The following is a 24,391-nucleotide window of genomic DNA, read 5'->3' as shown; positions in this document are numbered from 1 at the left end:
CAGGGTGGATTATACTTTCAACGTGCTTCTGGACGCAGCTCATCAGTACTTTATTTTGTTGTATTTTTGTGTGTATGATCACATGGGACTTTGGTTTATAATTTTCTTTTCTCATGATTCTAGTTGAGAACCAGGCTCATTTGGATCTCATAGAATGGCATGGAATATGTTCCCTCTTCTGTTTTTAAAAGTCTTTGCACACTGTCAATGTCAATTTTTATTTAAGTATTTGGTAGAATTACAGTGAAGCTATTCAATTCAAAGTTTTCCTTTCTGATAAGATATTTTATTGCTAATTCAATCTCTTATTATAGGACTATTTGGATTTTCTGCTTCTTCTTGTGTTAACATCTTTATTGCAATGCAATACACTCACTATAGAATTCACTCATTTAAAATAAGTCGTATGTGTTTTTTAGTGTATTCACAGATATGTGCAATATCACTGTCAATTTTAGGACATTTCCATCACCTCAGAAAGAAACCCCATAGCCTTCAGCAATTGCCCCTGCACATTTTTGCAGAGAATAAAAGTGTCCAATGGAAACGTGAAAGGATACTTAGCATCACTGGTAACCAAGGCAATGGTGATTAAAACCACAGTGAGGCACCCCTCGACGCCCACCAACTCAGCTGTCGTCAGTTACCAGAATAGTCTTGATCGACATCGGACATAACCATAGAAACGAAATGATGCACCCCATTTGTGTACAGTGAATCAAAATGTAGTCTGTAAAAATGAAAAATTAAAAAATAATTAAAAAAAACAACCAGACAGGAGTGAGTGTTTCTGGGGATGGGGCAGTGGGACCGTCACACACGCTGAAGGGAGGGAGAACATGCGGCCACCTGGAAGACAGGCTGGACATCCCTCAGGCAAGCAGAGTCGCCCTTGGCAGCTCCACACCTGGGGTCCACCCAGGAGAGAGGAAAGCTCGCCTCCACAGGAGCACGCACACGCAGCACAGCGTGGCTTTTACCAGCAAAGCAGCAGAAAAACTGAGACATCTTTCAAATGGAGAATGGAAAAGTAAAACATGGCATATCCACAGAACCAACTGTTTTTCAGTCATTAAAAACAAATGATACATTGACACGTTCTTTAACATGGACGAAGCTTGGAAAAGGGTGCTTAATTTCAGAAGGCAGTCGCAAAAGACCACGTGTTACGTGACCTGCTCATTTGAAGGGTCCAGAGTAGGGAATCTACAGAGACATGCTCCAGCGGAGTGGATGCAGACAGTGACACTTTACAAGTTAGAAACAGAGGAGAGCTTTCCAGAGTGGTGGAGGGCTTTCATGAGAAGCTCACAGCAACACCTTCCTTTGATTTTTGCCATCTAAGTGTCCTTTGCCATATCTGAGGGCATGAACCTTTTCTCTACGTTTTGTTGTCAGTGTTAAAATCTTGGTTTGTGTGCTCTTGCCTCTGCTCCCTGGGAGTCCACCTCACTCTGCAGGTGGCCACCGGGTGTCCTCATGGCAACACTCCCTCCCCAGGGTTGGAAAGCTCTGGGGCACAGGCCTCGCTGCAGACACCAACTCCACCCCTGCAGTCTGAGCACACTTCACTGGACTGGGCTTTGAAATCAAGAAGTGGGGGCACTCACCCTTTACTCCTTTTGGAAGATTGTTTTTGTGACTCTGACTCATGCAAAGCTCCATAAAAAGTTCAGAATCCTTTTGCTAACTTTTATAAAGAAGTGTGCTGGAATTCTGATGGGGGTTGCTTAGAATTTATAAGTCAAATTTTCACCATACCAATATTAATTGTTCTTATTTATGAAAGTGGACTCTTCCCATTTATTTTGCTTTTCTGAAATTTCTTCCAAGAATATTTGAAGTTTTTGGAGCATAAATTTAGAACTTGCTTTGTAATTAGGACCAAGTATTGTGTGATTTTTGATGCTAGTGTCTTTAAAAGCACAGTTGATTTTTGTGTACCAATCTTGCATCCCCAAACCTTGCTGAACTAGTTGATTAGTTCTAATAGTTTTTTAGTAGATTCCTCATGATTCTCTAACCATAAGATCGAGTCATCTACAAACAGAGATGGCTTTACTTCTTCCTTTCCAACCTAGCTTCTGGTCCACTTTCATTTTTCCCTCCAGAATGTCCAGTACCATGTTGGGTGACGTGGTCGGAGTGGGCATGTGGACTTCCTGGTCCTCGAGAAGGGTTCTGCCCTTCACCATTGAGTACGATCTAGCTGTGGGTTTTCTCAGAGGCTCTCTCAGCTTGAGAGGGCCTCTTTCTTGCCTGGTTTTTGAGTGCTCTTGTCGAAGGCTTCTTATGCATTCATTGAGATGATCATGTGATTTTGAATTTTATTCAATTTGATAAGGTATATAACATTAATTAATTTTCATACAGTAAACCTTGTATCTGAGATAAATCCCATCTAGTCATGGTGTATAATTCCTTTTAATTTTGCTTATATATGATGTCCTTGCATGTTATTAATGAGTTTTGAATCAATAGTCATAAAAATATCAATCTGAAGTTTATTTTCTTCTGTGTCTCTTTCTGTTATGTATCAGTAATAACATACTGGCCTTGTGGGATTAGGAAATGTCTCCTCTTTTTCTATTTTCTTTTATTTTTTGGAAGAGTGTTTGGAGAATCGCCAGTGACTCTCTTGCAATGTGCAGTGGCAGGCAGAGGTGTGCGCCCTGGCCTTGCCCTGAGGGTTGCTGGTTGATCACCGACTCAGTGTGCTTATAGGTCTATGCAGATGACCACTTTTGGAGTTGGTTTGGATGGCTTTCTTCCAGGAACTTGTTAGTTTTGTCTGTGTTGGCTAATTTATTTCCCTTCACACTATTTCCTTATGATCCTTTTCACATCCATGAGGTCAGTGGCAATGTCCCCTTTGCACTCCTGGCTCAGTCGTTTGAGTCCTCTTGCTTCCTTTCTTGGCTAAAGACTTGACAGTATTGCTAATGTCTTTCAGCGAACTCCCTTTTGGTTTGTTATTATTCTCTTTCTTTCTTCCTCACTATATCTTTTCTTTTCTTAAAATGACAGACAAATTGTACATTATTACCTTGTGTCACATGACCCCTTGAAGTACATGGAATGACTAAACCTAATTAACGAAAGCTAATTAGCACAGACATCACTTCAGGAAGCTTTCAGTTTCGTGGTGACAATACTTTAGAACTACCCTCTTAGAATTGTTTAAACAGAATGTCGGACTCTATGCCTTGAGTTTCTGAGTCGGTAGGCCTAGGTAGAACCTGTGAGTGTACATTTCTAACAAGTTCCCAGGAGACATTAATGCTGCTGGTCCAGGGACCAGACTTTGAGAACCACTACTCGAGTCTATTCCAGAACTTTACGAGTCTCTTTAATCTTCACTCACCCACTACTCTTAACTCTCCATAGGGAAGCTCATCAGTTTCCAGAGAAAATAGATAACAGTGAGTCAAATTTCTCCCAATTTGTTTCCGTTCTTCCACCTTCCCCTCAAACTAAATCTTGTCATTATATCCTCTTATTCTCTCTTTTTCTCTATTATATTTGTAAAAGTCTGCAGTTCCAGGTAGTATTCTTAAAGGTGGATTTTGCCCACTCACATTCCTTCAGATCTTCTTCAACAATATGCACCAGTGCACCGAACAATCGTGTGTGTGTTATATAATTCAAATACAACTTCAGTTAAAAAAAAAAAAAGACTGACATCTTTTCCAAAATAATCGAGCCATTTTCTATGTTTACATGCAAATCTTTTGCCCATTTTAAAAACTGAATTGTGCCCCTTCTTTTTCATTTATAGGAATTCTACATACTTTCTGGAATTGAGTCCTTAGTCAGCTATATAAACTTTGCAAATACTTTCTCCTACTCTGAACTTTTTAGGTTCTTCATAATGTCTCTGAATGAGCTGAAGTTTTAATTTTAATAAAGTCCAATTTTTCATTTACAAAAAAAGAACTACCCTCTAAACATTTTTCAAACATACAAGATGTTGATAACTGAAGTCACTATTTGTGCACTAGATTCTTGAAGTCTCCTAATTAACTGAAAATGTTGCTCCACATCTCTCCCTTCTCCCCCAGGGCCAACCCCCACCCACAGCCACCATTGTTCTCTCTATTCCTGTGAAATCAACCCTTTCAGATTATCACAGGAGCAAGATAGTTTGGTGTTTTCCTTTCCATCCCTGGCTTATTTCATGTAACATGATGTCCTGTCTTCTATTCCATGTTTTTCCCTTTCATCTTTATTATTTCCTTTATTCTGCTTGATTTCTGTCTGATTTGCTGTCCTTCATCTGGTTTCTTAAGAAGGAAGGTTGTGTTATTGTTCGTGACATTATTTTAATGTAGATATCTAGTGCTATGAATGTACCTCTAATCACTACTTTGGCTGCATCACATAGTTTTGGGCATACAATATTATCATTTTCATTAATCTCTTTTTATTCTCTAATTTCACTATGACTACTTCTTTGGCTCACTGGCCACTTAGGAGTGTGTTGTTTACAGTTCTAGTTTCATTCATGTGGTTGAAGGTGATGCTAGTTAGATTTCAATTTCTCAAAATGCTGAGATTTGCTCAATGGACCAGCACATATTCTATCCTGGAGAAAATACCACATGCACTTGAGAAGCATGTATATTTTGCTGTCAACAGGTGGACGTTTTGCAGATACTCTTCATGCCTAGCTATTTATAGTACTTTTCAAATCTCCTAGGCATTGACCTAGGCACTGCACCTATTAAAAAACGTGATATTGAAGTTTCCAACCATTATTGTACAATGGTTTGTTTCTCTCTTCAACTCAGTTTTTGTATAATGTACTTGGAACTCTACTTTTGGGTGTGTATATGTTTATAATCATTACATCATTTTCTTGGATTAACTTTTATCATTACTTAGTAATCCTCTTTCTCTAGTACAGCCCTGTATTCTCGAGCCTGTTCTTCTCACATCAACAAAGCCACTCTAACCCTCTTTGGCTAGTGTTGGCATGCTGTGTCCTTTCTAGCTTTATTTTTCAAGCTACTTTTCTCCAGTCCTAACTTATGTCTCTTGTAGAATGTATGAAGTTGAATTGTTTCTCTCATCCTCTTGGTTAATCTTTTGATTAGAGAGTTTAATCCATTTCCGTGGAGTATAGTGTAGAGATAGTGCTACCAATTGCTTTTCTTTTCTTTTGTTTTCTTTTCCTGTGTATGGGCCATTGTTTCTTCCTTCTTTGCCTCCTGTTTTTTTCTAGGAGAACTTGATGTTAAATAGTATAATGTGACAGCACTGGAAGTCAGTCAGGTGTTTCCTTGATTCCTGAAGTTTGAGGCTGTTTATTGTGGTTGCTGGGATTTTTGGTCTGGTTTTGTTTAGTGGCTTTTTGAACAAATCCTGTACAGTTTGTGTACTTTTTTGTTTGAAGTCTCTACTTGGTTAATGTAGTGGTTATCTAGTCGCTGGACATGGATGTCTTCAGATGCACAGAACTGTTACCTAAGTGTACTTGGCCACCGGGAGCATGCTTGGGCATGCCCTCCACAGCCATCTACCAGCTGACCACTCTGTCTTGGCCTTCACTTCTGGCTTGCACAGACCCTCAAGTTCAGCTAGAAGGAGAGCTCAGGGCCTTTCCAGGTCTTTCCTGAGTACTTGTGCGGCTCCATATATATGCAGCATCTCCCACCCTCCCAGGAATATGCCAAAGCAGTTCAACACCCCGTGGGTGCCTCGTTACCCAGTGTTTCCTTTTATTTTAATTAATAGACAGTTTTTGAGATAGGATCTTTCTGTGGTGCTCAGGTTGGGCTGTACTCCTGAGTTCAAATAATTTTCCTCCCTCAACTTCCCAAGTAGCTGGGACCACAGATACGCACTACCTCGCCTGGCTTAGAATTTATTTTGGGGGCAGTTTTCAGTTTACACAAAAAATGAGCAGAAAGCACGATACACCATAAACTCCTCCTTCCCCCTCGTGGTTTCACTGCTACTAACAGTGTTGGTGTGATACATTTGTTCCAACTGAGAAGCCAACTGATGCATCCTTATTAACTAAAGCCCATAGTTTATATTAGGGTCCATCCTTTGAATGGTACAGTTCATGGGATTTCATGTCTCTTTGCATAATGTCAAATGCATAGTGACCCCATCAACCACCGCATCCTACGGGCTGGTGCTGCTGCCCTGGGAACTCACATGCTCCTCGCACTCACCACTCTCCTTTCTGTCATCCCTCCCCAGTGCCCAGCCACCACCCCTCCCTTCCTGTCTCCATCCTTCTGCCTCTTCTGGAATGTCACATAGCTGGAATCAGAAGCAAGTAGTCTTTCAGACTGACTCTTTCCCCTGGCAACACATGTGAGTTTCTTCCGTGTCTTTTCATGACTTTCGGTTCATTTCTTCTTTTTACTGAATGAGGCTTTTTTTGTATGAATGCAATTTTTGTCTATTGATCTTCTTCGGGGCAACTGGCTTTCTTCCAGTTATGGGCAATTAAGAATAAAGTTGCCGTAAGCATTTGCGAGCATGTTTTTGTGTGGAGATAAGTTTCAAGTCAGCGGGGTGAACCCCTAAGAACACCAATGCTGGATTTTATGAGACCTTGCATGGAACTGTCAGTCACCTTCCACTCCCATCAGGAACACGTGAGAGGTCTTCATCCACATCCTCACCAGCGTTTGGTGTTGACACCACTTGGATTTTAGCCACTCTAAAAGGCGGGCAGTGGTACCTTACTGTGGTTTCCAACTTCAATTTCTTAATAATGCAATTCTGGCATCTGTTTTATATGCTTGCCATTTGTCTGTCTTTCCGTTGAAGTGTTCAAATCTCTTGCCCTTTTTAATTGGGTCGTTCACTTTCTCATTGTCAAATTTTAGGAGTTTCAGCATTCCTTTTTAAGTTTTTTGTTAGTCTGGTTTTTGCACAGTTATCTGCCTCGGGCAACTATGAAGTTAAAAGGACTTCCTGTAATTGTTTTAAGCAAACATTCCCCCACAACACATACACCTCCACCAGGGCTTTTCCCACCGAGTGAGCTTCAAATCAAGTTGCAAACCGCTGCTCTGAAGGTGGGTCTTTGGGAGAACCACGGACTGGCAAGGAATGACAGCACCTTGAGAGGAGGCCTCACGCGCTCCCTCTAGTGGCTGTGGGCTGCACTGCAGATGTGAGGGGCTATTTTTCAAAGTCACCAGGGAGCTGAGATAGAGAGGGGGGTGAAGGGAAAGTAAAAATGTCACAGCTCTCCATTTCTTATCACAATTCAGCCGTTTTCTAGAAAAAGAAGAAGAAACTACTCTCTCTGCATCACCATAAGCCTTTGGTTAATTTTTAGGGTTCTTAAAGACTTATTTTGACCATTTTTGCAAGTTGTTGTTTGTTTTTTTAAGAAAGAAAGCATATTCAGTGGTCTGCCATTTCCATTCCTTTTCTGCATGTCTTAGCGGAGTCTTTTCGTCAGTGGTTGGACAGATCAAGTGCTTACTGCTCCTGGGATCCCTTCCGTCTCTCTCGAGGGGCCAACCCAGCTTTCGACTCTCACAACAGTGGCCTAGCCCAGACCTTCCATTTACCCGCAATTCCACTCCAATCTGTTCCTGAGCCCTCTATGGGGACCTGGCCATTTGCTCCCATGGTCTCCTCTGCCCAAAGCCGCTGACCTTCCCCAGCGCCTGCCAGGCTCAGAGCCTACATCCTTGCAGAAATCCTCCCTGTGGCTGCAGCCCTTGACCTCCCCGGCTTCCTCTCCCTTGGGTGCTGCTTCTCACTCTGCCTGTAGCCAAGTCTTCTTCCCAGCCTCTAAGTGTCACGGTGACAGAGTGGGAGGCAGTGGCTGGTGCCAGCTCCCAGGGAGGTCTGGACCTTCAGGTTGGTCTCTCCAGCCTCTGGCCTCCATCTCACACTCACGCCTCCTGGCTCTCGAGTGCACGTCCCCGGCCCAGATCCCGCCTCTGAGGGGCTCCTAGATCCACCCTCTCGAACACCACCCAAGAACTTCAGATTTAATAGACTTGGAAAATAATCAAGACAGGAGTCAAGCCTTGGCGAAAGTGAAACCGGAGAATTCCCAGCAAGTGCAGAACCCCTGAGGCTGTTGGTGCACGAGCTGGCAGCCACCCACTCAGGCTCCGGGTCCGTCAGGTCATGGCTCTGGTGGCTCTGACTGACCATCCCCACCGTGGTGGCCTCACGGTTTCTCCCCTGCACCAGCGCCTCTCCCCTGTTTCTGCCCGTGGACCTTCCCATCACCCCTCCTGTTCAGCAGGTCGCTCTTGGCACCTGCGCCCCTTGGCACCTGCCTCTGACCTTCCCCAGGCGTGGTCCATCGTCCCTGCGCGTGGAGTGCTGTGCTGGAGCTGGTTCTTCCGCTCCTGAGAACCTGTTACTTGCATCTGTTCCCAAAGCTGCCTTCAGTGATGCCAACTTGGTCGGCTGAAATCAACCAACGCTGCGCGTCGCTTCTCCTGCTCGAAGAGCCTGTGGTCGCCATTTTCCCGCACGCGCTGCCTCCTGGCTGCCTGTGCGCCGCTGCCCTCCTCCCTCTGTGGCTGGGGCACTGACTGCTGGCCTGGCCGACCCTGCAGGAGGCGGGAACGGGCTCCTTCTGCCTCTCTTGCCACAGTCCGCATGAAAGCTCTCTCGCCTTTGAACAATATCAATTTGACCACAGAAGCTCCTGATTAAGACATTTTATTTTCCACTGATCTTTAAAATAAATCTCCTTTGTGGCCAATTAATTCCTGCATGGTCTGGATCTGGCCTGCCTCTCCGGCTGCCTCCCCCACCCCTTCCTCGCTGTTCCAGAAGAGCAGAGGGTTTCCCTGAGGAGGAACAGCCCACGTGGTTCCCCGCGGTGAAGACCTCAGTCTGCAGCACCAAGAGGCCTCCAGCAAGCCTGCGATGGAGGCCAGGCAGGGGGTTCAGAGGGCTGTCTCCACCCTGGGGCAGCCCATGAAGGAGGGCAACAGGCACTGCTTCTGCCTCTCACCTGATCCATGCAGTTAGTGTTCAGTGAACATTTGCCAGCCAAGCCAGAGGGCAAGGGTGAGAGCAAGTCCTGCTGCAGAGGGTGCAGCTGCCCGGCAGGACCTGGTGCCCCTGGGACGTGGTGTAGCTGGGAACGGCCCACCACAGAGAGCATGCCCAGCCTCCCAGTGTCCCACCTGGGCACTGAGGACTGTCAGGGATCTCTGGGTATGTCCACTTGCTCGGGGAGCCACTTCTGTGCTCCTCAGGGGACAAAGTCTTCAGTCCTTTCTGGGAGGGTCTCAGAAGCGCCTCCATCAGCCTGACCCTGCAGCGGGGAGACGCTTTTTTTATCCTGCTGCCTGGTCAGCTCCAGCTCTTTCCACGCCAACCGAGAGGACATTGATTTATTATTCGTTTTCAAAAATTCATGAGTTACAGACTTAAAAGAGAAGAAAAGCTGGGCTTAGTAACAGATCCTGGGAGGACTCTTGCGGTTTTCCCAACAATCCCGGGCCTCAGTTCAGGCTGAATGGACCCACCCTGGGGCTGAGGGAGCGGGGCGGTCCGGAAGATGCACCATGAACCAAACATGCGCTGCCTGAATCTGCCTGGATCTGCATGCGGAGGGCTCCGCACGCCGGTGTCCAGCCCTGCAGAAGGACTTCCATCAGAAGTCACTGTCATACTGCAAATAATGACAAAGGGCCAGTCAGGAAACTCTCAATATGATGGTTGTGTTTAAGCCCAGAAAGACAGGAGAACCGTGTCCTGTTTTAGAGGCAGGAGGACCTGGGGTGCACCTCATCATCCACACCTGGAGTGGCAGTGCACACCCATACTTTGGTCCAAAGGCCCAAGTCCAGCTGTGAGCAGTGACCACACTGCAGTGTCCTTCTGGACTCAGAAGAGCCCAGCCCCCTAGCTACTGCCAATATCACCACAGCCAGCATGGCCCTGCAGTACCTTGTATTACCTGTACTCATGTCATGTCCTGTATGCTGGGGCCCTGTGGACTGGAGAAGGACTGCTCCCCATGGCTCAGCAAATTCCTAGGGACAGCAGACAACTGGCTAGAGAGCTCCCTCGAGGCACAAGCTGATCCAAACCTACACCCACACCTGTCTCCGTTGATCAGGCTCCTGCAGGCCAGGACACAGGGCCCAGCACCAGATCCTGGTCCACAGGGACAGCCCCGGGAGCTCAGAGCCTGAGGAAAGTGTTCACACTGCCCGGTGCTACAGCTGCTCACCCTGCTGCCTGGCTTCCCCTGTTCCTTCCCATGAAACCCCAATAAGGGGCCCAGCACACATCCTCTCTGCCCTGGCCTGCTCATCTGTGCCCCTGCTCACCCACACTAGGGGCACTGAGCACAATAAAATGTCTTCCTTCATTGCAATCTCTTCTGCATCCACACATCTTACCTCTCCTGCAAATCCCAGGTATACTTCAGAAGGCACCTGCACACTCAAGTCTCGCTCACCCATCACCCTGCAAGATGAACTGTCTCATTCTCACTGACATGAACCCCATGTGCACTTTGCACCTGTGAGCCAGGCGGTTTGTGCTGCTAAAGCTGACCTGCAGTATGTGGGGGTGCAGTTCAGGTTAGGACTGGGTCCAGCCCCACCTCCAGCTCACCACAGACCTGAAACCCTCCAGTCGTCTCCTCTCTGGACACCAGTTTGCTTTTAAGCATAATCATACAGTTACCTACTTCACGCGGTTCTTTTGAAGATTAAATATGCTAGTATTCTGAAAAATCATAGACCAAAGACGGTGTTGCAATACCATGAGACGCTGTTGGAGCCTCAGGCGTCTCCCATTCTGGTAAGAGGCCACACTGGAAGCACTGGGATACTGGAGGACCATCCTCCAGCCAGTGTCCCCTGGCTCCGCTAGCCCCACCACCTGTTTTTCTTGCTTTTAATGTGAGGAGCTCAAATGTTCTCCAAACTCTCAAAGAGAGTCAGAACTGAATTCAGCCCAGGTGGGCCCCCAGGCCCCTGGGTACCATGCAGTGTCCTATCAACTAACCCTTGCTGGCAGCAACTGGTCACAGGTACCTGCTTAAAGCAACACAAGTTTCTTGTCTCATGGTCTCTGTGGGTCAGAGTTCAGGCCCAGCTTGACTGGGCCCTTTACTGTGGGCTCCCTCAAAGGCTGCAGCCAAGTTATGGATCGGCTCAGTCTCACCCCCAGGCTTGACCCGGAAGGATTCGTCTCTGAGCGTACACCTCGTCACAGCTGTCAGACCCAGGGCTCCATTGCTGGCTGGCCGTTGGTCAGGGCCAACCTCAGTTCCTTGCCACATGAGCCTCCCTAGCAGGGCCATGTGCTTTATCAAAGCTGGCAAAGGAGAGACTTCCAGCAAGACAGTCATTACAATCCGTGTGACACATTTGATTGCCAAAAGCAAGCCACAGTGCACCCATGGGAGGAGACTGTGCAGAGGCCTGAGGACCAAGAGGCCACTCCGCACTGCTCACCCCTCTCCAGGCCCTGGCTCCCTCAGGGATTCCTACAGGGCCAACCCAAAGCCCCGAGTCCAGGCTGAGGAGGACGAGGCACTGGGGTCCATGCAGATGTCTGCCCCAGGAGGTGCGGGCTGTCCAGGCCAGTGCAGTGTGGAGCCCCCGGATGTTTCCAGCCAAGTACAAAGCTACTGATTTACCAAGCGAGGAAACAGTCCCAGCCCCACTAACGTTCAACCCAGGGCTGAGCAGCGCACTCAGCGAGGCCATTAGAACATCAAGAGCGGAAAGGAAACAGCTACCGCAGAACGTTTTTGAAGGAATTTTGTAAATCCAAAGTCCAATGTAGAAACTAATAATTGCTTTATCACTCTGAATAACTAATCATCATGCCAGAGGTATGGCTCATTTTTCCTGCCTGTCCTCTAAAGCACATATTTACCAAAGCACGTCAGGATTCCCAGAGAGCAGCGCGGCCATTCTTCATTCCCAGAGACAATTGATCAGTACTACCTTGAAGTCATTTTTCAAGGCCTAACCATCAATATTAACAGCTGCCAGCCTTTCCGATTTATAATCAGCTGAAAGCAGCTCTTCTCCACGGGGCAAGTGTTTACATTTCCGGCCTGGAATTAGTCTGCAATTCCCAGGGTAGGAATCAGGTGTTACGCTGTGGTTCCTGAGAGGCTCAGCTATCCAAATGCCAGGTGACAGGGAGACCATATGTGCGGACTTGGAAGGGAGCCTAGCAGCTCATGTGTCCCCAAAATGTGTGCTCCCCACTCTCCCACACGACCACACCTGCCTTCTGCAGGGAGGGGGCAGCATGTGGCAGAGCAGAAAGAGCCAGGACGTGACTCAGAGGGATCAGGCTTGAGTCCTGCTCCATGACTACCACGTCACGTCCACAGGTGCCTTCACGGGAGTCTCAGTCTCCTGGGGAGGCCGGCAGAGGCTATGGGTGGTAGGTGGCACGTCGAGGTGCCAGTGTGTGTTCCACACCAGAGCCTGCTAGAGCTGCAGGCTACCCCTGGGATTCAGGGCTCTCTTAGTTTCTTAGAAGCATGTTAGCAGGGAGAATTCCCGTCAGGGACACAAGGAGAACAGAGTAACGAGCCCATGCTTTCTTTCCTCTGCTGGAAACAGTCCACGAGGAGTTAATTCCATCTACGCCACAGAAGCTCACCCCCCACCCCCCCACCCCCCGCCAAATTGTTTCAAAGCAGAACCAGGCGATACTTTATCCACAGATGTGTCAAAATGCGTCTTCACAAGATTCTGCCTCCTTTTTATTTAACCACCTCGCTATTGAACTAAAACAATTAATTCTTATTACCTTAAAATATCTAGTGGGTATTCATCACCTTAATCATCTGTATATTTTATTTTATGTTTTGTAAATAAGTTCTACACATTACATTAATAAATACCTACCTATAAATGGGTAATTAAATCTAGGCCTGTGTGAAAATGCTCTGCTTTTCTATTTTTCAAACTGATATGCAATAAACTTGACTGTTTGACGTCTTATTCTGGTTTTGATGTCCAACTTGTTTCTCAACCTAAAACCTTTGCACAATTAACATTTGGACAGATAATTCCTCACTGATGTCAGTAGTGACTCCCTTCCACTTGGGACACTGATAACGTCTTTGGATGTTGCCAAATGTCTCCTGGTTGGGAAAGGATCACCCAACATCCACCGGTTTCCTCAAGCCTGCCAGGTTCCCCCATGCAGATCCAGCTGACTGAAACTGAACTTGAACCACACGTTTCCCCCATGGAAATCCCCCCCATACACACTACACAGCTGTAGGAATGATTTATAAAGCAGTTGAAAACCTGGGTCTAAATAAAGCAGATTCAGTTCTAGAATTCACACCTGTTAAGAATTAAGGGGGACGGGGGAAGGAATGATAGTAGAGTGAGACACATTATTACCTCATGTACACGTGTGACTGCATGACCCATGTGATCCTGCAGTATGTGTAACCAGAAAAATGAGGGATTGCACTCTGTTTATGTATGATCTATAAAATTGTTTAAATGCATTCTATGGTCACATACAACTGATTAAATTTGAACTTTTTTTTTAAGTATTAAGTTCATTAAGCATATTAGGTGAGGGATTTTATTTTAAAAGTGCATGTGTATATTACACTTTATCTGAGGACTTGGAATGGTTCTCCATCTGGTGGCGGCCAATGCACAGGAAGCCCACCCCTCGCCTGTGGGAAGTACACCTGCTTGGAGGCCTGGGAGATCCGGTGAGCCGCCCAGCAACAGTTACAGCAGGACGTTGCCTTGTTGGGCCTCCGTCCCCAGCACGAGGGCGCAGGCTCACTTGGTGGGGACAGAAGGGTACTGGTGTCCGTGCTGGCTGAATGAGGCACACTCTGGTCAGAACACCTGTGTGACGGTCTGAGCCACGGCCTGTGTCTCACTGGCACCAAACTCTGCCGATGGCCTGGAACTCCTTTTCCATATCATCTGGCACCTCAAGTCCCATGTGCGACACCTGGGTTTTCTCCCTGCAGGAATGAGACTCCCCAAGAGTGGCAGACTCTTTCTGCGTGAGGAAGTTCCCTGGGTCAACAGGCATCTTGACTTCAGTAGGGGGCTGCCACCTGGGGAGGTCACCCTGCCTCCTTCACCCGGGAAGGGGTCCAGGTCCACCCATCACACAGCCTCCCGTGGGGGGTCCCGTCAGCCAGGCGGGATATTCTGTATCAGTTATGGGCGTGAAACAAGTGGGCCTGTGTGAAAATCCAGGCAAATTTGGATTTTAACCAAGTCAGCAAAGTTTTGAGAAAAGAAACAAAGATAGAGATGTTATGGCTGCCCCCGAGTGGGCTTGTGATTGACAGTCAAGGCGGGAAGACAGACTCAGACACAAGAGCTGTGCTGGCTGAAGAGAGCAGAGCAGGGACCTGGCGGGGGCGTCCCTGCTGCTCCAACGGCGCCCAGGGCTTCATGCTCATCACGGAGGCTGATGCTCAGTGACCGACTCACACCATCGTGTCCCCCTCTTCACAGATGAGAAAACAGAGGGTCGCATTCCGCAAGTTCTCCTCTGCGGACAGCTGGTGGGCAGGACGGGCCCTCGAAGACCTCTTCCCGGTCTTGTTCGGCAGCGAGGCTAACTTTGGGCATGAGCACAGAAAGCAGCAGGCCAGGCCTGTCCGGACAGACACTCGTGTGGGACAGGCAGGATTCCAGGCGGCGCAGCCTCCGGGAGGTGGACCTTTGTGCTTTTAGCCTTTTTTTCTCTTTTGCCTGGGGAGGGGCGCTGGCATATCGCCTCAGAGGCTTACAGGTGGCTCTTGCAAGATCTCAGCAGCACTGATCGGTGCACTTGGAGGCGAGACATGCACTGGGGGAAAATGGTTTTTCTCCCAAAGGGACAACACACTTAGCAATAAAGTGCCCATTAGCAAATCCTGCCCAGCAGTGACAAAACATGCTATTGCCACAGGACTCGGGAGTGAACGCATGGAGTTCCCAGCTGGAATGCAGAATTATTTTATTATGAAAAGACACTCCAAGAGAAATGTTGCTGAGAGAAGGACTTAGCCCGAGTGAGAAGCCCTTTCCACTTAGAGTTCTTTATTGCTACACCACCGAACTCAAAGCATTATCCAAACCGTCTTTATAAACTCTGCATTCCAGGGGGTCGGAAGCAAGCTATAAAAATTGACTTCATGCAGGCTACAACTCGATGGCCATCTTCTAAATGATCACCACTTTCTTTCATCATTCCTGGTGGCCGCTTAAAAATTAACACTCTTTAGAGTTCCAGATGTTCAAAGGAAACAGAAAATGGAATCCTCCTTCCAAACCCCTCTTTCAGACGCTCTCAGAAGTAAGGCAGCTCCTGGGCCCCATGCAAGACCTGCCCCCGGCTCTTGGGGTGCAAACCTTTAACAGCTGCTGCTGAATAGCCCACTGCCCCCCAGACCCCGTGTGACGGAAGGAGTGGCCCCGCTTTCCCCGTCACCGTCACCGCCTCCTGCTGCTCCTCCAGAGCATCAGGGCCCTGGGCAACCTGCCTCTGGGCAACTGAAATCAGGAGCGGGAGGGAGCTACTGCAGGGTGGAGGCTGCTGGGGAGCCCCTGGCCTGAGGGGACACTATAAGCCTGGGCTCAGGAAGGGAGGGAGCTGAGCGCGGCCACTGGAGGCCTCTGTCTGCCAACCGCTATGCTCTGTGCGCTGTGTTGCTTGGAGCTGGAGCCCTTGCCCCAGCCTCAGGGGCGGGGACGCTGCATCACAGACCACAGGGGCGAGGAGAGCAGGGCTCTGGCTTCGTCAGGCTCTTTCCTGGGGGACAGTACCCCCACCCGTCCTGGGAGTCACTGGGGTGTTTCCCCAACACTGGAAGCATGTTCCATTCTGAAAGCAACACAGGACAGCTGACCTTCTTCACAGCCATGGACACTTAACACTCGCCTCAGCCATGACCTCACACATTTGGCAACCTACCCTGGGTGGCTTCTCCACCTCTGGCCAGCACCTCTCTGTCCATCCTCTGATCAGGCCAGGCCCACCCCTCTCCAGCACTGGCTCTAAGAGCACCCCTGCTTCCTTCCACAGCGCCAACTGCAGGGTCTTCTGGTCCTATGCACTCAGCCACAAATGTCCCCCTTCCTCAGTTGGAATGCAAACTGGAATGCAGGGGCCATTCCCAGGTGGGGGTCAGCTCAGGGGTCTTCACAATGGGCTCCTGGCACTTAAGAGAGGGTACAAATCTGGGATCTACCAGGCTGGCCACCCTGAAGGAGGCTGTTGGACAGGCACCAGAGAGGGGAGGGCTCCACTCACCTGGCCAAACACTGAGAACCTGTGGGGGTCACCGCTGACCACGGCTGCGGGTCAGAGGCACACAGCTGGGTTCCGCAGATGGTGGTTCTGCCCTTGTGCTACCTGTCTGCCTTCCTACCTGTGTCCACCTAGTTATCTATCATCTCTTCAGTTATCCATCTTCTACTTAATCCATCAAGGATCATTTTTCCACCTTTCTATCTACCTAGTTATCTATTATCTACCTACCTGTCTATATTTCTATCTATCCAGCTACTGATCATCTACCTGTCTAGTTGTCTATCATCTACTGAATCTATATCCATCATCTGCCTAGTTATCTGTCATCTGTTTACGTTCTCTATCTTCTATGGTATGTACACACTGAGGAAAGAGCCCTCATAATGCAAAGGAAAAAACATCACTGTCACCAAGTCTGGGTTGGCATCTCTACACAGTTCAAATGCGGATCCCCACAGGGCCCTGCAGATGACAGGAGGTCATTGCCATCATGTTACCACCAAAGCTGTCACTGGTGTGTTGAACCAGGGCATCCTCAAATGTGTCTTAAAGAAACAGTTTACCGTAACTATGTTCTGGTGGAGCAGCCCCAGAGGGGCTGGAGACGTGCAGTGCAGGTGGAAGTGGCCTCTGTGTGACTTTGGTCCCCACTGGTTCATTCCTTCAGCCAGTGGCTGGAGCACCCTTCTGTGTTGGCCGCAGAACCCAGGGGTGGCAAGATGGCTCTGCCCCAGATAGATGGACAACAGAACAAGGCAGGGAATCACATGGCATCTGCCTTAACTTGGGCACAAAATCCACCCTGTCCCCTCCGTGGCTATGTGGGAGTGAGCCTGTCCTCAGCCAGACTGGCTCCCTCTGCCTTTTCGAGAGGCACATCTCCCCCCAGTCTCTGATTCTGGGATTTAAAGATCCATACACCTCCAGTCTCCCTCCAAGATGCCAGCCCAGACCTTTCATTTCAAAGAAAAACAGCCCAAAGTCACCTGCTCAAACCTGCTCCACCACTTACGAGCTGTCCCTCGAATCTGACCCTATTCCCACCTGAGACTGAAGGAGCCCTGGAGGAGGACGGGCTGGGGCTCGTTGTGAGCTGCTGCTGGGGAAGGTAAGAGTACTGCTGAGAAGCCACGCTCGGACAGCAGCCAGCAGCGCGTGGCCCCCGCCAGGCAAGCGCCCAACGCTCACTGCTTCGCTGGGTCCTGCGTTTTTTCCATGAGGAGGAACGCTGGGTCGCTGTCTACAAGACACCAACACGCACGCGGCTCAGGACTCTGGCACAGTTCACCTGAGAGCAACAGCTGTGTGCACTTGCGTCTGGAGGTCTGGCCTTGACCCCCGACAGCCACTCTCTCCAGCCGCCCTTCCGCTGCCCTGCCTGGTGCCACCCACACAAAATGGCCTTCCATTTGTGTAAGAACATGCCTTCCTCCTCTAGTTCATAGCTTCTCTCTCTGAGTAGCTCAGTTAAGCAGGAAGTGAGAGCCGGGTGAACACGCCTGGGATGAGAGTACGGAGGAATGTGCGTCCCTTGAGCAGGACCAGAATCCCCGGGGGCTGTAGACACTCAACACAGGTCCCCACACAGCATCTCCACTGCAGAGAGCTGGTGTGACCTGGGAGTCTGCACCCCCGCAACTCCCCAGGTGAGGAGGTGAGGGCTGTGCCGGGATCACAGATAGACCCTTCTAAATTACGGATTTGGGCTTCGGATTGGCGTCTGGAGTTGGGACTTGGCTTATTTGCAGTATTGAAGACTAAGCTGAGACCTCTCAGGACAAGCTGTGAAGGTGGCTGTGAACACGAGCTATTGATTTTCCCTCTCCCCTGTCTCCGTGCGGTGGGCCTAGCTGACCAGGTGGTCACTGAGGGAAGGGGCCAGGGGGATGCCCGCAATTTCAGAATTTATGAGACCTTCATCAATATCCCTTTTCTTTCTTTCTCTTTAAATCCCTGACATTGGTCAGCCCCAGCATGAGCATCATAGGGCAATAAAACAAGCCCAGCGGCCCCGCAAGGTTGCCATCTTCCCTGCACAGCCGCAGGGGTCGGGATGCTGCAGATCCAGAAACGGCCCGCCTGCTCCTGCACATCCAACAGCACCAGAACACACCAGCGCTCTGCCCCCACTGGACAGGCAAGCTCTTCCTGTATCCTGAGCTGTCCCTGGATCATGGGGAGCCAGGCATCACCCTGGGCCTTTCTTAGCCCGGGACCTGTTCACCTGTGGACAGGAGTATAAATTAGAAAGCAGTTTTCCTGAAAAACAGAGTTTTGTTTTCATACTTTGTAAAAACGAGACTCTTGTTCAGACTTGCCATGATACCCGGCTCAGGCAACGAAAAGCAAATATTTTATTCTGAGCATCAATCAGGTCCATTAAGTGGCCATTACCATTAAGCGTACTGGTAATTCTTGGGGAGATGTTCATAGTATTCTCCATGAACTAATTAGCACATTTATTGAGCACCTAGTAGCTAAGTGACCAAATGGGACTTACTGAGAAGTTGGAGGTGTGACCTCTATTCTCAGAGAGCTCACAATGTGTGGTCAGCTGTACACATGAGCTCCAAGGACCTGTGTGAGGACCTGGCCTAGCCAGCAGTCAGTGAGCTGCACAGGTGCCACTCGCATGCAGAAGCTGGCCTTGGGTGGTCAGAGGGCAGCTGGGATGCCAGGCAGGACCTGGAACTAGAGCCAGGAGGTGGGAGCACAGCCCTCCCTGAGGCAGAGGAAGGCCAGTCCCCAGCACGGCCGCTCACACCCGAGGGGGAGGGAAGGCCAGAGCAGTCGTGGCCCAGCTCTTGGCACTGTGCCCAAGTCACGGGACCGCCCCCAACCCCAAATTGAGGTCACAGTGGGCACTCCCTTTTGTCAGCACAGTGAACGACGGCAGGGACCGTGGGCGCTGAGGACTGTGGGCATTCCACTGAGGGAGCCGACGGAAGGAGACAGTCATGTTGCCAGGGCGGGAAAGTGGACACTCCAGGTGGTGGTGACAGATGTGGGCAGTTCTTGGTTATGCAGGGCTGGGTGTGGATCTGAGCATCCCCCAAAGGTCCATGTGACAGAGGCTTGACCCCCAGGGCGGCGCTACTGGGCGGTGGTGGAACTCCCAGGGCCGAGAGGCCGTCAGGTCACCTGGGGTGCACCCTCCAAGGGGGCCCTAGCCTCTCTTTGTTCTCCTATGGGTTTCTGCTCCTCTGTGCTCTGCCACCATGGTGGGCTGCCTTGCACAGGCCACAGCACTGGGGCCACCTGTGCCACTGTCCACACAGCCTCACTGTTGAGCCACATGGCCTTGGCTCTGGGGGTGGCAGGAACCCCTGCCAGGTGTCACATGGTGTGGCCAGGACTGTGCCGTGAAGCCCGCTTCTGCTCCCCGGTCCACCCAGGCAGGGGAGGGGTTTACCACCAGGTGGGCAATCCTGCCGAGGCAGGCACGTCTTCAGTTGTCACGCGGGGCAGTTCTCGGGGATGCCACTTTCCCCACCCCGAGCTCTGTCTGCCATGCCAGTGCCCCGGAAATCCAGGCTCTTCACCCAGAGCCCGGGTCCACCAGGGTCTCAGACTCCCCATTTCCCCGTGGAAACCTCTGTCGGAGAGAAGAGGATACTTTGCATCTGGGTGCTGAAAAACAACATCTGTGGAGCAAACTACAGAAAATTTTGTCAAGATCATTAAAAATATTTAAATGATCTGAATTACTAAGATTGCTTTCTTCTCAAGACCCCCAGAAAGATCAGCTGTGTGCAGAAACCCAGAGGTGAAGTCAGGTTTCTCAACCAGCTGGGAGGGTGCTCCAGGGGCATGTGGCATGTCCCCAGGGGCATGTGGCACGTCCCCAGGAATATGTGGCCTGTCCCCAGGCATTTCAGTTGTCACAGCTGGGGGAAGGGGTGATGCATCTGGTGTCTGGTGGGAGGAGCCAGATATGCTGCTAACCGCCTCAGCACCCAGCTCCTGGGACAGAAGACCATGCTGCCCAGAGCGTGGGCACCCTCGCTGAGACGTTTGATGCACACGGATGTTTGTCGTGAGTCGAGAAGGTGAAAAGAGATGGAAATGGCCTAAATGTCCACACAGAGAGACTTGGTTAAAATATATTTTGTCTTAGCTAGAGAACACAGAAGTATGAAATCTTTTAAAAATCTTACTTTTTAAGAATATTCAATGGCATGAGAAAATGTTCATGATATTTAGGAAATAAAATGATTCATGGTTGCCGAGGATTCTTGGCGGTGGATGAACAGGTGGACCAGACATTTTGGGCTGCAAAACAGCTCTGTGGATCCAGGTCACTACAGAATGTGCAGCACCAAGAGCCAACCCTGAGCTGGACACACACCCACACCATGGCCAGCAGAAGTGTACCTGCACTGGCTCGTACAATGTCCCCAGAACCCGACCCAGCCAAGCCGAGGCAGCGGTGGGGCCGAGGCTGGGCTGGAAAGACATGTCATCTTGACAGACACTGGCTCTCTCTCACGTGCATGGGAACTAGGGCAGGCTAGTGTCATCTGCAGAAAGTGGCTTTCTTGAACGCACCCTGGGACAGTGGCTCCTGGGGATGCTGGTCAGAAAAGCCAACAAAGCAAGCTAGTGCTGACGGTGTCCCAGCTTCCACACGGGAAGCCCTCTCTCGGTGGCCACACACACAGAACCAAGGGTGCTCTGGGGAGGATGCACGTCGCTTGTCCAGCTGGCTGTCCCTGGACAAAGCGCTGTGAGAAATAGAGGCTCTGGGGGGACAGAGGTGCTGCTTGGCGCACCATGAGGGTCGGAGATGCTATGGGTTCATGGCTGCCTCTGAGCTCCCATCACCTGACAGCTTCCCCAGCAAGCCATGTGTCTCCCATGCTGTCCCCAGGCCCTTGGTTCAGTCTCTCCGCAACCTGCCTCACTGCCCCTGCATGGAGGGGCTGTGTGCCCAACAGCCTGCCAACCACAGGAGTGCGCCACCCTACGGCAGGTGTGCATAACAGGAGCCTGGGCCGGGGACGTCAGGGAGGCCTCAGGGAACTCTCTGTACTTGCCACCCATTTTCCTTTAAAATTAAAGTTGCCCTCAAAATAAAATCCACTAGTTTACAAATAAAGGAATGACTACAGTCACACGCCAACATTTGATGGCACCAGGAACTTCGCGGCTTCGCAGGAGACTCAGCACTGAGAACAAGACACACCGCCCCCCGTTTGCCAGAACCTGCCTGGGTCCAAGGACAGTGGCGTTTCAGAGGAGGAACTTGAGAAAGAGATGAAGGCCAGACACCTGAGGAGCTCGTCTCTCTCTTCCAAATGACATGGGAAGGGACCTGCCACCCTGTCTTCCATGGGGACTCAGCCTCACGGGGGTGCACGGGACCTCCTGGCCGCTGGCACAGCTGGGTGCAGGCTCCTCTGTGAGCTGCTCGCCCTGCTGTTCTGGGCTGCATTGCACCCTACCCTCAAAAGGCGGGGCAGGCCACACAGGTGACCTGGGTTGTTGCAGAGCTAAGAGGAACCTCATGCTGACCTGAGCTACGCAAGACAGACCAGCTCTGGGTCCTGGGCTGCTTTGTGGCCAAGGGGTGCGTGGGCAGGGGAGGCTGTGGGTGTTGCTGGCCTCTGTGTGCGCATCTCTAGAGCTCCACTGACATCGCCTGTTCTCGCAGGACCTCGCCCCTCATCTGGTAAATGCACACACACAGAGAGCCAGCCGGGGTAAGTGCACGCCACCCCCACCCCCAGCTGGGGAAGCACCATAGACTGCAGGTGAGCAGCGCTCAGGGTGTTCACTGGGGGAAGGTAGAATCACGGTTAACTGCTCCCCGTGCTTGTTATTTTGAAGAGTTAAAAAATGAACTTTCACTTACTTGAGCACTCATTTATCACTCCTGTTACGTATCTCTGCAGACAGATATTTTCTCCGAAGGGTCACGTCCGTGCATGTGCATGCACGCTCTTCTTCTTCCTCCTGTCTCTTTTCTTTCCACGGAGTGTTTGGGAGCTGGCTTCACATGCCATGGCTCTTGCCTCCGCCACCTACCTGTGCACCTTCTGAGTTCAGAGTGTCTCCATCGACGTGGGCATCAAATGCTGCCACCCTGCAGGGTGTCAACCCATCCGAGGCAAAACTCAGGCTCCACGTGCCCCTCAGTCAGCGGCACGGCCCTCACTCGGAGGGTGCACCCCAGCGGGGCTCAGGCCAGGCGTACAAAGCACGGGCTCGGGAATCCTCTGACCAGGCTGTGCACAAGGATGACCCAAGAGAGCAGCCACTGTGCGTGAAGCGGGTGACTGGAAGATGCTGACCACCAACCACTCTGTCATCTTACTTGACTGTTATATGTGTTGAATTTACGGAAGAAAATTAATCGTCCTTGGGCGTAGGGATGCAGGGCCTCTCAGCACAAATAACAAATATCTGATGTTAGCTCAATACACACGAACCTCAGTGCCACCAGCTTCGAAAAGAGCTTAGATCACAGACCCAGAGTCACAGAGGAAGAACACCTGGCCACTTTGACAAGGTTGTAGACCCAGAGCCAGCACCAAGGGCTCGGCGGACACTCCCGTGGCCCTCCTGGGGCAGCCAGCCACTGGGAAAGCCACCTTTATCCTGGGCTGAGTTCCTCTCTGAGGATAAGTCACCCATCCACCCAGTTTTGGCTTAGAGTCACAAGAATAAAGAGCCCCTGTCTTCACATCCCAGCCTTGGGGACACCGATACTCTTCTGCTCCTTCAGCTCACCTGCTTCTACCTGACAGGTGCGGCCTCACCTGCATACTGCATTTCCTCACTTAACCAGCATTCACCCATGCCAACCACACCCCGGCACCAAGATAGATGCAGGGGATGGAGCAGCAGGTGAGGTGGGTCAGCGTCCCCCCGTGTTGCGTACAGACAAGCAAGGCAGACCATGCGTTATGGTTTGGACTTGAGGTGCCCCCCCAAAAGTCACGTGTGAGACACACAAAAAGCTTCAGAGTGATTGGGTTGTGAGAGTTTAACCTAATCGGTGAATTAATCCCTGATGGGATTAACTGGGTGGTAACCAGAGGCAGCTGGGGTGTGGCTGGAGAGGGTGGTTCACTGGGGGAGCAGCTATGGGGTGTGTATTTTGTACTGAAGTGTACAGTCTCTCTCTGCTTCCCATTACCATGATATGAACTTCTTCCCTTCACCCCCTTCTGCCCCCATGATGTTCAACCTCACCTTGAGCCCCAAGGAATGGAGCCGGCCCTCAATGGACTAAGACCTCTGAAACCGTGAGCCCTCAAATAAACCTCTCCTCCTCCACAGTTGTTCTTTTCAGATCTTTTAGTCACAGCAGTGAAAAAGCTGACTAAAACACCATGACATCCCTCTGCCTGCACAGCAGAGTCGCCCGGGAGCTCCCCAGCCTCTGCAGGGGAGAAGAGCGTTTGCATCTTTACCCAAAAGATCCCCAAGGGGTGCTTTGCAAGACATGTAGTCCCAAGAGATGCTCTCCAACAAGGGTCCTCTGGGCCTGTGGAATCTGTAAGTGCTGCCACCTCCTGCTTTTCAGGCAGACACAACATGAGCTTCGGAAGCTCCACGTTCCCCACAGCAGAAATCTACTCAACACTGGTTAAACCAGGATGTCTCCAAACTATAGGAATCACAAGTTGGTGTTTTTGGAGGAAGAATCTCCTCTGTAACCACTAACATTGGGAGTCCTTGCGGCATAATTGATCTGCTCTATTCTCAAAGCTGGAGACAAAACTGAGGCTCAAGTAGGTAGTTTCCCTGCCCTGTGCCCATATGAGGAGGTCGGGGAAGACGCAGCCAGCCAGGGACCAAGCCAGGGTCCCTACGTTTAGCAGAGAAGCCTCTGCACAGCCGCAGCCATGGCATCTCCAAACGAAGTCTGCATCCTCGGGGAGCCTCAAGCGATGGGGCAGACCAGCTACTCCCAGTTTGGGCTTTGGTCTCAGCATGAGGCAGGCGCCACCATCTCTGAGTGAAACCACCTGTACATAACTGTCCCTGGCAATGGCACTGAAGTCACTTGGCCTGTCAGTCACTGGAAGGGTAATGCAGGAACACCAATCACCTCTGTCAACACCACGCCGGCGGAGGACCCCGGGCCCAGCATGGCTAGCTGTGTGTGCAGCTGTGCTGGGGAGGGGAGATTGGCACGAGACTGGGGCGTGAG

The sequence above is a fragment of the Sciurus vulgaris genome (assembly GCF_902686455.1).
Source record: "Sciurus vulgaris genome assembly, chromosome: 2".
In the NCBI taxonomy this organism is placed as follows: Eukaryota; Metazoa; Chordata; class Mammalia; order Rodentia; family Sciuridae; genus Sciurus; species Sciurus vulgaris.
The sequence above is the reverse complement of the archived record's forward strand: the minus strand, read 5'-3'. Positions refer to the sequence as shown.